This window comes from Prionailurus viverrinus, chromosome A2 (assembly GCF_022837055.1).
Source record: "Prionailurus viverrinus isolate Anna chromosome A2, UM_Priviv_1.0, whole genome shotgun sequence".
NCBI lineage: Eukaryota > Metazoa > Chordata > Mammalia > Carnivora > Felidae > Prionailurus > Prionailurus viverrinus.
In genome coordinates this window covers 6987899-7001743 of record NC_062562.1, presented here as the reverse complement: position 1 = coordinate 7001743, position 13845 = coordinate 6987899, and the positions used below count along the sequence as shown (strand labels likewise).

Sequence of the window (13845 nt, the reverse complement as noted above, 5' to 3'; positions counted from 1 at the left end):
CATGCTCTCACTATTATTTCGATAACAATGCTAGCCCCACAAAGAATCAGCACTGACTTACCCTAAACAACAGAGCAGAGAGAGAAGCTAGTGGTTTCAGACAAAACGGTCAAGTGCTGCAGCTGGAATCTGAAGGAATCTCATCCCTTCAGGGCCCCAACCTGCTTCACTGTATGTAGATGCTTGTCAAACCAATGTCTGCCTTTAACCTGAAACCCCTTCACTAAAAACAGAAATCAAATCCTTTTTTCCCCAGGACTTGGGTAAGATAGAAAGCATCCAATATATACAGCCTAGAAAATCGTAATTCCCATGAAAGTTCAATCAAAGCAACATTCAGATAAAATGGCATGCAGATACGTGCATGTAATGTTAGATGGTGTGATTTACACATCCTTCAAAACTGCACAAAGTTAACCAACTTACTGACAGGAGGGCAAGTCCAAGGAGGTATAAACCCAAGTTTCTTGGGGAAAGGAATTATTCCTCTGAGCCATGAAAGGTGAAATCAGGAGAAACTGGGAAGGAGGGTGAGAGAGGTAAATAAGAGGGACATGATCCAGCCCAAAGAAAACTTCGAAAGCCTTTTTTCAGAGGAACATTTCCAACCCCCACAACTTGCTGAGGCGTACAGACAAGATGCTGCCTACTGTTTACCCAAAGAGAAGAGGCTTATAGACTTACAGAAAGCTCTTTCCTCATCACGGACTCCACCTGTTCCTACCTGGAGACGTGAAGCAGGGGAACATGGAAAAGAGCAACCATGAAAGTGACATCAATGTATTAGCAGCAGCTCTTGCCAATGTAGTTTCTTAACAAGGAGAATTAAAAAAAAAAAACTAAGAAACAGCCTTAGATTCTTCACTCCCGGTATTACGGACCTCGAAAAGAAAAAAAAAAGCCCTCTTAAATATACTAGAAGCAGCTAAAGAAAAGAATTTTTGCCTATAGACACTAGACAAGTTCAATCGGGAAAAAACAAACAAAAACTGCAATTATCCACCAGTGTTCCAAAAAGAGTATGATTCCCAGACTTGTCCAAGCTCTAGGAGTAAGGAAACTGATGAACCCACACTCGGTGCCGGCAAGGCCACGTCTGGCAGTAACTGCCAGCCTCCAATCAACTCCAAACACCAGGGCCTGCAGAGATTCCATTCACAAATCCCAGGGACCACGATCAACTCACGCGGTCAACCAAGAGCTCAGGGGCAAAGACTGCAGGACTAGGGACAGGGATAGTAACGCCTGTACCCAGGGGCCTTTTATTTATTTATTTCCCTTTTCTAGCTGTTAATGAGCTTCTGGTTCCCACACTTCATTCACAATCTGAGTGGCTGCTGTTACCTACATCCCACGAGACCACACACAAAGCATCACACACAAAGCACAGTGGCAGCAGGGTGAGCAATCCAAGGAGACTCCCAGCCACAAACACCTGTGAAAGAGTCTGAAGCCCTCAGTTTGAGTCCCAACTCTGAGTGGCACCTTGGGTTTCCCCCTGGAACCCAAATGTGCCAAAGGCCACCCATTTTAAAGAGGAGATCATCCTAACCAATCAGAAAAAGATTCAAAACCACTGAAATACCGGAGTCCAGAAAAGAAAGGCTTATCAGGGAAACTGGTACTCCCTTATACATCCATCACGTCCCCTGAGCAGAATCCCAAGCAACAATCAATCAACTCTGGAAATACTAAGAAATGGTTTAGCTCCCCAAGTCTAGACAATGAACTGGGGGAGAGCATGCTGATCACTGTACAACCCAGATAATTCATCCAGGCTCAGGATTAACTGTGGCAGAACTTCAACTCAGTCACTCAACTACTTAATACGGTAGAAAACTGTTTTAAACTCTCATGTTTGGGTCACAATCTTGCAAGTTTCAGTGTACCCAAATATCGCACCACATCACCGTTTTGAGGGAGGATGCAAATCCTAAGCAATCTGGATAAAATTCAACATCAATGAAACACCTAAACTAATGAAAGGGAAAGCTTAAACCCTACGCCAATTTTGGGTCCTAATCTGAGGCAGGCCTGGCTGATCACAGATTGGAGAACCCCATACAACCGACAAAGGCCTCCTCTGCAATCAGCGTGGGAACAGGGTCCCAAGGAGGAGGTCCGCATCTCCACGCCATGTAAGGACAAAGGCGGCGACATTTCCCGCCTCGGGAACCTGGGACTCTCCTGGAACCCGGGACGGGACAGGGACAAAGACTAAGAAGGAATGAGGAGGGGGTCGCCCCTGCTGCGCCGGCCAGGACTCTACCGGCCAAGGGGGGTGTGTGCTCCCGGCACGTGCGCGCGTGCGCGCGGGACGCATCAACAGACAAAGCCGGGCCCGGGGGACTCGGCGGCCGGGGGCCCGGTGCGCGCGCACCCCCCGTGCGAGGCGCCGCCGCCGGCCGAGGGGCCGCGAAGGGGGGGGGGCGGATGCGCGCGCACCGGGCCCTCGCCGCCGCCGCCGCCATTTTGTTTCCTCGGCACAATGGGGGAGAGTAACGGCCGAGCGCGGGAGCGAGACTGGCGAGGGAGGAATGAGCCCGGCCCTGGGGCGAGAGAACCGGGCGTAGGAGAAGAGCGCGGGGCGCCTCAGGCCTTGTCACCGCGACCCCTCAGCCGGGCCCGCGCTGAGTGGGAGGACTGGCGGGGGGAGGGGCAGAGGCGGGAGCGGGCCCAGCCGCCGCCACATTGACGCTTACCTTGTCGGCGTTCCCTTCCCCGACCGCAACCGCCGCCGCCGCCCTCCTACCACAGCCCGCCGGGGTCTCCCCCCAAAAGCCACGCGGTGCGCACCGGGCTGCTGAGTCCAACTGCAATGGCGAGAAGAGGAGGAGGAGGAGCCGGGGCCGGGGGCGAGCGGGCGGGCGGGCGCGCGCCGGGGAGGTGCGGGCCACGTGATCGGCTGGAGCCCCGCCCCCTGCCGCCGCGTTGCCGCTTGACGCAGGCCCAGCCCGGGAGGGAGGGAGCAACGAAAAGAGATAAGGAGGTGGGGTTTAGTCACGTGACAAGAGCGTAGCCGTTGCGTTCTGGTCACGTGGAGTTGAAACGTTTACCCCTTTTCGAGTCCTTGATCATGTGACAGTGGCCAATACAGAGTCTTGGCCACGTGACAAGGACTTTGGCGCTTTCCTTTGGTATTGGTAGGTCTCCATCATGTGATATGGTCGCCGTTCTTTTTTTCAATGGCGGTTTTAAGCGGCATCACCACGTGGTTCAGGGCGAGAGGCGGAGTCTCCCCCTGCTGCTAGTTTATGCGCCTGCGTGGCTGCCATCTTACACCCGTCTCTCGCGTGTACGTTGGCGGAAACCTCTTTGAGAGGCTGTCACAAGAGTATACTTGTAGTGGCCGAATCTTGGTCCGGGAGCTTCAACCTCCATCCGAGGCTACCTGGCGGAGCTTCCTCCATCTCCCTGTGTCTCTCGCTAGAGGCCTAGAAGACCCGAGATGCAGGTGTCGGGAACGGCCGGACAGATCTTCCTGCCCCGGGACCGGCGTCGGCGAGCGCTCCAGTTCTCAAGTCCTGCAATCAAACCCCCCAATGTAGTGTCCGGCTGCCCTGCCGGGCCCAGGCCTCCGAAGGGCAGAGCCGAACTACTCGAGATCTTCCAGTCGCCCTTTGACAAATGGAGAAACTGAGGCCCGACTAGAGGATTCACAGACTGCTCGTGGGAGAGCCGGGTCTGCAAGTCAGACGCTCGGCCAACCACAGCTCGGGGTTCATAAGTAAAGGCCTCAGAGCGTCTTCTATTTTAAAGGCTAATGTTGACTTCTCCGGGGCGCTTCGTGAGATCCCCCATGTACAAACAGTATGTACAGTAAGCCCGGTGCCGCTTCAGTGTCAGAATCAAGCTAGCGCTTGACAGGCGTTACTAGGCATGTTGTCAGGTGCGATGCTGTTCAGAAGCTGCTGGGATTCGGAACAAGGAATCATTGGAAAGGTTTCCTACCTGAAAGAAGTCGTTCAAGACTTAAGGCATAACGTGGGACACGTGGGTGTCTCAGTTGGATTTTGGCTCAGGTCGTGATCTCATGGTTCGTGAGAACGAACCTGGTTGGGATTCGCTCTCTCTGCCCCTCCCCTACTCGCACCGGTGCTCTCTCTCACTCAAAATCTATAAATAAACTTAAAAAGATTTAAGGCATAATAACGATTTTCCTAGCAAAAATGTAGGCACGGTGCAGCTCCTTTGTTAATGACACAAGACCCATCGTCTGTTCCAGATTTGAGTCCCCTGTGTGACCAAAAACTCTACCTCTCTGAGCCTTCATTTCCTTTCTACAAAACGTTGGTTAAAAAAAATTAATGTTTGTTTATTTCTGAGAGAGATAGAGTGCAAGCGGGGGAGGGGCAGAGAAAGAGAGAGGGAGACACGGAGTCTGAAGCAGGCTGCAGGCCCTGAGCTGTCAGCACAGAGCCAGACGCGGGGCTTGAACCCACCAGCGAACTGTGAGATCATGATGACCTGAGCCGAAAGTCGGGTGCTTAACTGACTGAGCCACCCAGGCACCCTAATGGTGATTGTTTTTAAAGCACTTGGCACATTTCTGTGTCGCGAATAAATGTCTCAGTTATTTAAAAGGTAAGGTGTAAAAAATGTTACTAAAATGGATGCACACTGTACCTACTGCCTCTCTGTTTACACTTTACTGAGGGTTTTGAACAGATAATGTATTCGTCTGATGCAACCTATCAAATATGCAAGAGTGTGAAAGGACAAAACCCATCCGCCGCCTCCCTACTTCTTGGCAGCCATTGTGAAGTTTTTTGTTTTACTCCCAGAGAGGCTTAATTATGTGTGTGTATTTTTTTTTGTTTTTCACGCAAATACTCAGCATCTTGCCCCCCCCCCCCCCCCCCCCCACACACACACTTGGAGAGCTTTCCTAAATAGAGCTTAAGAGTGAAGAAAGGTATGGTAAATTTAATGGTCCATGTATTCAGGTAAAATTGGCTAAAGGAAGTTTGGATTGTGTAAGGTCACCCTGACGAGGTGATAACCGGCTGTAACAAGTTAGAGACCGGCAATTACGGACACCAGGGAACTGGCCCCGAGGGGTGCGACTCCACTGAGCTAACAGCGCTACCAAGTGGCAAAACAGGGAAGGTGTCTGGTTTTCTGACTCCCAATTCCATGGCTGGTTAGATTTCTGAAGAACTTGCTTTTGAGGCTCTCAAGGCAGCCCCTGTAAAAGGGGCTCCATACGCATAAAGGGGTAGGTAGGATCGTGGTTACAAGCAAAGCCTTTAGATCAAACTACAGTCTCCACAGAGTAGCCCAGGACAGGTTTGGAGAGTTCTTTGAGTCTCAAGAGTTTGCTGAGGCTCTGTGGAGTGAGTGCTAGGGAACCTGTTATGGTTCCGATTGTTACCTGCTGGGACTGGTGCCTCGCACAACCTGGGTTTTGTAGGAAGAGATGCTGGGCTGCAGTGGAAGCCCTTAACAAACAAGTGCATTCTGTTGGGGCCACCCACCAGGAGCTGCGGGATAAGAGGTTTTCAGCCCAATCTTTTTAATTTTCCTTCATGTTTATACATTTTTTGAGAGAGACAGTGCAAGAGTGGGAGGGGCAGAAAGAGAGAGGGAGACGCAGAATCTGAAGCAGGCTCCAGGCTCGGAGCTGCCAGCACAGCCCAACGCGGTGCTCAGACTCGCGAACCGCGAGATCGTGACCTGAGCCGTGACCTGACCCGAAGTCAGACGTTTAACCGACTGAGCCACCCAGGCACCCCTCAGCCCAATCTTTGGACAAGCTACATCCATCCTGCTCCTGGTCTGTGTTCTCTCCTTGGTCATCATGTGCAAGACTGAAGCCCCAAGGCGCCAGCTGCCCTCTCTTGCCCCTTCTTCTCCACCCTGACCCAGCCTTCCACTACCGCCCTTGCCTTTCCACTGCTTCCTGTTTAACAACCCCAGTATGCACCGTCTCTCACCTCCCTGCCCTGACCGATGGGCGCTGTCATCTGGCTGTGCACCCCCTCTCTCCATTACAGCCTCTTTCTCAGTGGCTGAAGAGTAAGGTCTGTCCCCTCCCCTCGCATTCCCTCTGTCTAGACAGGCTCTGTCATCATCAGGGACTGAAGTGTTCTCACGGACGTGCTCTCCTTCCTTTGCCTTCCTCCTCATCAGAGATTTCTCCTACTCCAGCCTCCTACCCCCAGTCCCACTGAGGAACTTTTCCTCCTGAAACCTTTTGGACCCGTGTCTCCTCCCTTCCTCCCCCTTCAGTGGGGTGGACGTGGGTTCACCACAGCGCTGTGGGGAACTTCATCTGATGAGTCCCTGGTGTCATATTCTGAAACTAAGCCCATGGCTTGACTGCAGTGATTGGCTTAGGAGTGAGTGACCGAAATCCAGCCAGTCAGAGCCCGTGAGCACCAGGCTGGGGACTTTGGAGGCAGGAGAAGCCCTTGTTTCTCTGATCTTGAAGCCAGGGAAATACAAGGTGTGGCGGGGTGGGGGGGTGGGGGCAGGGAGTGTACTTTGATGAAAGAGAATGAAACCAACAAGGAAGAAAACTCAGTTAAAAGATGGAGCAAGAAAACAACATGATGTTTGCTCCCAAAATTAAGCAAAGTGAATGTTTCCAGCACTTCCATTTCTGAGTATATGCCCACAAGAAATGAAAGCAGGTACTCCAGATACTTCCACACCCCTGTTCACAGCCTGATTCACAATAGCCAAAATGTGGAATTAACCCAAGTGTCTGTCGATGGATGAATGCATCAACAAACCGTGATGTATGCAGACAATGGAATGTTAAGTATTATTCAGCCTTAAAAGAGAAGGAGGAGCGCCTGGGTGGCTCAGTAGGTTAAGCATCCAACGTCAGCTCTGGTCATGATCTCGCGGTTCATGAGTTCAGGCCCCACATCGGGCTCTGTGCTGACAGCTCAGAGCCTGGAGCCTGCTTCGGATTCTGTGTCTCCCTCTCTCTGCCCGCCCCCTCAAAAATAAATAAAGATTTTTAAAAATTAAAAAAAAAAAAAAGAAACCGTGACATATTCTACAACGTGGATGAACCTAGAGGATGTTATGTTAAATCAAATAAGCCAGACCCAAAAGGCTAAATACTGTACGATTCCATTCATATGCAGTGTCTAGAAAAGATCCATAGAGGCAGAAAGGAGAGCGATGGGTGCCTGCAGGAGGGGGAGTTTGCGTTTAATGGGGACAGAGTTTTCGTTTGGGAAGAAGAAAAAGTTCTGGACATGGAGGTGGTGATGGTCGCACAAAACTGTGAATGTGCTTAATGTCACCAAGCTGCACACTTAAAAACGGTTTGGGGGGGGTAATTTTTACGTGTATTTTATGGCAATATTTGAAAGATTTTATTTTGGCTCCATGCCCAACGTGGTTTGAACTCACGCCCCTGAGATCAAGAGTCGCATGCTGTATGGACTGAGCCAGCAAGGGCCCCGGCAATACTTTAAAAGCAAAAGATGCAGTGGAGTGAAGTCATGGCCACATCAGTCGGAGCCCCGGGATGCTGAGACTTGGGGGGAAACATTGGCGTGGCCACACAGTGATGCTGTCATATGGGCCAAGCGGATGTAGGACCCCAACCACGTGGAGTTCATCGTCTTCACCCTCCAGGACCCTCTTGGCCATCCTGAAGTTCCTGCTGGTCTAGTTCTTGCTCTTGCTGCCGTCTCACAGAGCAGCCGGCCACCTGGGACTTTGGCCTGCTGGGTCTCCGTTTCCCACTTTGTTCTTCTGAGAACCACGATTTCCCTTAGGGAACCACCTCTCTGCCATTTTGTTCTCCCACCGCCCAGCCTCCGCCCTGGATCTGGCTGATCAGAGCCCCACTTCTTACCTGGCCCAAGAATGGTTCAGACGTGGTGTTTTTGGCAAAACCGGCCAGGGCATAGGCAGTTCTGGGACTTGCCTCCAGTCTTCTGAGAAAGAAAAGGTCTGGGGCGCCTGGGTGGTTCAGTTGGTTGAGCATCAACTTCGGCTCAAGTCATGATCTCACGGTTTGTGAGTTCAAGCTCCGCATCGGGCTCTGCTGACAGCTTGGAGCCTGGAACCTGCTTTGGATTCTGTGTCTCCCTCTCTGCCCCTCCTCCGCTTTCGCTCTCTCTCTCTCTCTCTCTCTCTCTCTCAAGAATAAATAAACATGGAAGGAAGGAAGAAAAAGAAGAAAAAGAAAGAGAAAGAGAGGAAGGAAGGAAGGAAGGAAGGAAGGAAGAGGCCTTTCTGACCTGGCAGCTGGGCTGGGAGGGTGTGAGCCTGGAATACAGTTTGATGAGCCTTTCCACACCTTCCTCCAAGCATCCTGTCACCTCAGGGCCTTTGCTCTGCTACACACTCTGCCTGAAATACTCTCTTCCCTCGGGCATTCAGAGCCCTCTCCCTCTCTTCTCTGAGTCTCTCTGCTCCAGTGTCCCACCTCAGAGACGCCCAGCTGCCCTAACCACCATTTCTTAAACAGCACTGCCAGATTATCCTGCTTTGTGTTACTTCAAAGTGTTTATTATACCCGTTATATAGTTATTATCTGTTTCTCTTTAGCTAGAGAGGAAACTCTCGAGACCAGGGAACATGGTTCTTGTTCACCCTGGCTTAGAACAGTCGAAACAGGGAAGAAGTGAGTGAGTGGGTCACCCATCATGCCTGGCCCCCACTGCACCCAAGTCAGCCCAACCTCATGGACAGGAGCCAAATAGGAAACTCCCATTTCCCTTAAGCCGTTTTTTTTTTTTCTTTTAAACTGCACTATTAGTTTTTTAAGTTTGTTTATTTTGAGAGAGAGAGAGAATTCCAAGCAGGTTCCACACTGTTAGTGCAGAGCCCGATGTGGGGCTCGAACCCATGAACCGTGGGGTCGTGACCTGAGCTGAAACCAAGAGTCAGATGCCCAGCCAGCTGAGACGCCCAGGCACCCTAAGCCACTTTTTTTTTTCAGTGAAGGTGTAATATACACAATCATTTAAGTGTATGTCTTGGTAAATGTTTACATACACATGCCTGTGTAAGCACCACCCCGATCAAGATAAGGGACATTGGCACCCACCCTCCCCCAGGAAGTTCCCTCCTGCTATCCTAGCCAATCCCTGTCCCTATTACATCACCAGATTAGTTTTACCTGTTCCAGAATGTTATAGGACTGGAAGACATCTTTGTATCTGTTAGCTGCCTGAGCCACTTTTGAGATTTCTGCCACCCTGTAACTGGCCAGCACACCTGTGCCTGTGTGCCTCGCTTCTAACAGAGCAGTGGTCTCCGTCCCCCTGGCCCGGCCTCATCGCTCCAAGAATTCCGAATCTCTACCTCTCAGAGTTGCAAACCACAGAAATGAACGCTGGCCAACCCAAGCAGAAAGGAGCTTGAGTCTAGCCTGCTGGTAACAGACCATCTGAGAGGGTCGGAGAAGCTGGCATTGAGGCTGTGCAGCCAGGAGCTGCTGCTGGGGACACAGTAAACAAACCACCCCATGGCCCTCCCCTCGCGGAGCTGACCGCGATGGGGAGGCAGGTGCTGAGCAATAGGCAAAGTATGTAATATGTCCCATGGTGGCAAGTGCAGTGGGCAAAATACAGCCGGGGGGTGGGGGGGTGGGGTGCGGGACTGGGGCAGGTGCAATTGTAAGTTAGGCAGTGCACAAGAAAGTCCTTATGGGGAGCTGAGGGACTGAGACCAAGCAGACTGCCGGGAGGTGAATGTTCTGGGCAGAGGGAACAGCCAGTACAAAGTCCCGGAGGTTGATAGCGCTTGTGGAAGGAGCAGCAGAGGCCTGAGGGGCTGGAATGGGGCCAGTGTGGGAGGAGTTGGGGAGGACCACCCAAGAAAGGGTGGATAGGTCCTGCAGGTCCCCGGAGACCCACACGGAGACCTCGGCTTTCACCCCAAGTGCTTTGAAAGCTGTGGGTGGAGAGCTAGCATCCGTCCCTCCTGTGTCTGCCCCTGCACATACCCACAAGCCCCTGCTCCTCCAACGAAATCCACTCTGGTCCTACACCTCACACCTCGGTAAGTCTGGGAAAGAAAAAGAAGACACGATGCTAGCCTTGCTCATTCACGCAGTGCTCTCCCAATTTTTCACACCTAGTTATGGCTGCCAGCATCTCCCCGCGCTCTGCTCTCAGTGGATGACCTTCCTCCTTCCTGCACTAGAAAATAGTCGCTCCCGTTCATTTGCACCCACACTAAAGCCAGGAGCGATTGTGTCCACACTTCCTGCCTTTCACTTGGCTCCAGACGCCGCCACTCTCTGGCTCTCCCCCGAGTCCGTCCGCTTTTTCTTTCTCCCTCTCCCCAGAGCTCTGCCTCGCCTCTCTCTACACTCACTCCCCATGTGATCTCAGCCAGCCCCTGACTTGAAAGACAAACGCGGAGCGTTCCCGCTTAAATGCCTCCAGCCTAGAATTCCTTTGTGAGGTCCTGACACACACATCCAACCATCTATGTGCAAACCCAAAACAAACCTACCTGCCCAGATCCCTTCAGCTCTGCTTTATTTTCTCTTTGCCCGGGCTCTGTGTGCTTTTGCACGACTGCCTGTACACCAACTCTTCCCCAGAGAACTGCTCCGGGTTCTGGACAACATTGCCAACACACTCAAGAGGATCAGACCAGGGGCCCCTGGGTGGCTCAGTCGGTTAAGTGTCTGACTCTTGCTTTTGGCTCAGGTCATGATCTCATGGTTTGTGAGTTCGAGCCCTGTGTCGGGCTCTGCGCTGACTGTGTGGAGCCTGCTTGGCATTCTCTCTCTCTCCCTCTCTCTCTGCCCTTCCCCCACTTGCTCACACATGCTCTCCCTCCCTCTCTCTCTCTCAAAATAAATAAACATTTTTTTTAATTAAAAAAAAAATAGAGGATCGACTGGCTCACACTGGACACTCTGCCTGCACACTCAAGAGAACCAGAAGTGCCTGGGATTGTAGGTGCCCGGGGCCACCTTTAGTCAGTGACCTACCAGTTCAGGACAGCCCCGGGATGTGACCTCCTCCCAAGCTCCCTGCAGGATCAGGCCACAAGTGCCCTCTCAGGACTCTTGTCTGAGCTTGCCCCCTCTCAGCCCTGCTTCCTCCTGCTTCTCTGACTCCTCTCTTTCTTGCACAGGCAATCAGGTGAGCTCTGTCTTCAGATTACATCCAAAATCTGCAGGCTTTTCCTCACCTTCACCAAGACCACCTGAGTCCAGTCCCGCCATCAGCACGTGCCCAGATTAGTGCAGGTTACTCCTTTTTTTAATCTTTTTTTTTTTTTTTATAAGTAGGCTCCACATCCAGCATGGGGCTCAAACTCATGACCCTGAGACCAAGAATTGCATGGTCCACCCGCTGAGCCAGCCAGTCACCCCCGCGGTAACGTAACTTCATTGGTTTTCCTGTTTCTGCTTCTGTGGGGTACAGTCTCAGAACACAGCAGCCAGGGAGTTTGGAGCATGTGTAAGAGACTGGAAACTTACATGCTGGCGTGTACTAATATACTAATAACAAGGGGTAATGCTGTGTACTTCCCCCAGACCAGGCACTATGCTAAGCCCCTTGTAGTCATTCAGCTGTTCTGTGCCTGTATCGTGAATACCTGCTGTATACCACACACCCTGCCTGGCTCTAGTTTAAGGTGGTAAAAAAGGGGCAAGATCGGTGTCCCCTTACAGCTGACATTCTGGGTGGGGAGGCTAACAATTATTAAGTGAAAATACAAATAGATAATTGCAGATTGTGACAAATGCCATGGGAAAGAAAGAGAAAGAGGGTGATGTGTGGTCACCAAGATAAGCCAACCTCAGACAAGCACAGAAGGCTTCCTGGAGGAGGTGACCCCCGAGCTGAAAGCCAAAGGATGAGGAGCTAGCCACACAAAGGGCCAAGTGGGGAGCATTTCAGGCACAAGCCCTGGGGCCAGGGTGTCTGGAAGGGTCAGCAAGGCAGGGGTGATGGGGAAGGTGGAGCAGCGCCTCATGGGCTGGAGGGAAGACTTGGGCTTTTCACTTTTATTTTTATTTGTGAACATTTATTTATTTTTGAGAGACAGAGAGTGAGCTGGGGAGATGCAGAGAGAGAGAGGGAGATGCAGAATCCAAAGCAGGCTCCAGGCTCTGAGCTGTCAGCACAGAGCCTGACGTGGGGCTCGAACCCACAAACCACAAGATCATGACCCGAGCTGAAGTTGGATGCTAAACCGACTGAACCACCCAGGCGCCCCTTTGACTTTTCACTTTTTAAACATTTTTTTTTAATGTTTATTTATTTTTGAGACAGAGAGAGACAGAGCATGAATGGGGGGAGGGTCAGAGAGAGAGAGGGAGACACAGAATCTGAAGCAGGTTCCAGGCTCCGAGCTGTCAGCAGAGAGCCCGACGCGGGGCTCGAACTCGTGAACCACAAGATTGTGACCTGAGCCGAAGTCGGACACTTAACCGACTGAGCCACCCAGGCGCCCCTTGACTTCTCACTTTGAATAAGGAGGAAGCCATGCAGGGTTCTTAAGCAAAGAAGGGGTGTGAACTCACTAGGGTGCTCACAAGCATCCTTCTGCACCTGTGTGGGGAACTGTGGAGAAGGGGGGGTGGTGATGGCAGGAATCAGGGACCAGGGCAGGGGACGGCATTGGTTCAGGTGATGATAACAGGGGCTGGGAGCTGAAGATAATGGACAGAAGTGAGCAGATTTAGGGGATATTTTGGAGGCGGGGCTAACAGGAACTGGGGACAGGGAAAAGACCAAACTCAGACAATCCAGGTGAACAGGGGACCCCACAGCGTGTCCGTATGGAGTAGCGGGAAGGTCTGGGGTCAAGGAGACCAGGGTTGAATTGCCTTCTAAGCCACTTTCCCACTATGCCACCTTTAGAAATGTAGCCCATCCACCTGGGTGGCTCAGTTGGTTAAGCGTCCGACTTCAGCTCAGGTCATGATCTCGTGGTTTGTGAGTTCAAGCCCCGCGTCGGGCTCTGTGCGGACAGCTCGGAGCCCGGAGCCTGCTTCGGATTCTGTGTCTCCCTCTCTCTCTGCCCTTGCCCTGTTTGCACTCTGTCTCTGTTTCTCAAAAAGTGAAGAAACATTAAAAAGAAATATTAAAAAAAAAAAGAAATGTAGCCCATTCTCCAGGTCTTAATTATTGAGGGAGTAATAAAAGTGGTCCATGGGGACGCCCCGGTGGCTCAGTCGACTAAGCGTCTTACTCTTGATTTCGGCTCAGGTCATGATCTCATAGTCCGGTTTTTGAGTTTGAGCCCCTCCTCAGGCTCTGTGCTGATGCAGAACCCGCTTAGAATTTTCTCTCCCTCTCTCTGCCCCTCTCCCACTTACGGAAGTTCCCTCTCTCAAAATAAATCAACTTTAAGAAAAAACGTGGCATATGGTACGCAGGTAGGAAGTACTCAAAAAATGGTGGCTGTTTAAGAAAAAATTACAAGGGCAGGGATATAGAGAAAGGCGGCCATGCGGGACAACGTGGGACAGAGGGCCCAGAGGTGGGCAGATAGCTTGCACCAGGGGGCAGCAGTGAGCCCCTAGGCAGCAGGACAGGGTTCAGTTCTTTGCAGTTCTGCGGGTCCAAAGGGGCTGGACTAGACTGTGGGTGCCTCAGGTGCCTGGGCCTGGGGACAAAGGCCATGTGACTGAGGAGGTGGGGGGGGGGGGTAGACAGGCCATCGTCACCTTCTGGAGTGTAGGGATGAGAACCTAATAAGGGCTATTTGTTCAGAAGAAACCTGAGCTACCCGCAGGGTACCATTCAGGCTGACTCGGGGCCAGCAGACAGAAGGCCTCCTGCCCTCCCTCCTTCCCCTGAGAGCCTCGCCCCAGCTCAGAGAATGAATCCCGGGACAGTCAAAGCCGGGGTTCCCCCTACCAGCCTCCTACTCACTCCACAAACACTCCAGGCC

At 51.9% G+C, this 13845-nt stretch overlaps 1 protein-coding gene across 4 annotated transcripts in view; it reads right to left on the bottom strand.

Moving 5' to 3' along the window:
- ILF3 (interleukin enhancer binding factor 3) overlaps positions 1-2895 on the bottom strand; it is a 31743-nt gene extending 28848 nt beyond the window's left edge. For 2 of the 4 annotated variants that reach the window (XM_047845389.1, XM_047845398.1), the window contains exon 1: positions 2703-2895. The gene's annotated coding sequence lies outside the window, so the exon portion shown is untranslated. The remainder of the gene's footprint in view (positions 1-2702) is intronic. The other 2 variants (XM_047845371.1, XM_047845380.1) reach the window with 2 other exon arrangements.
- Positions 2896-13845: the final 10950 nt, after the last annotated feature.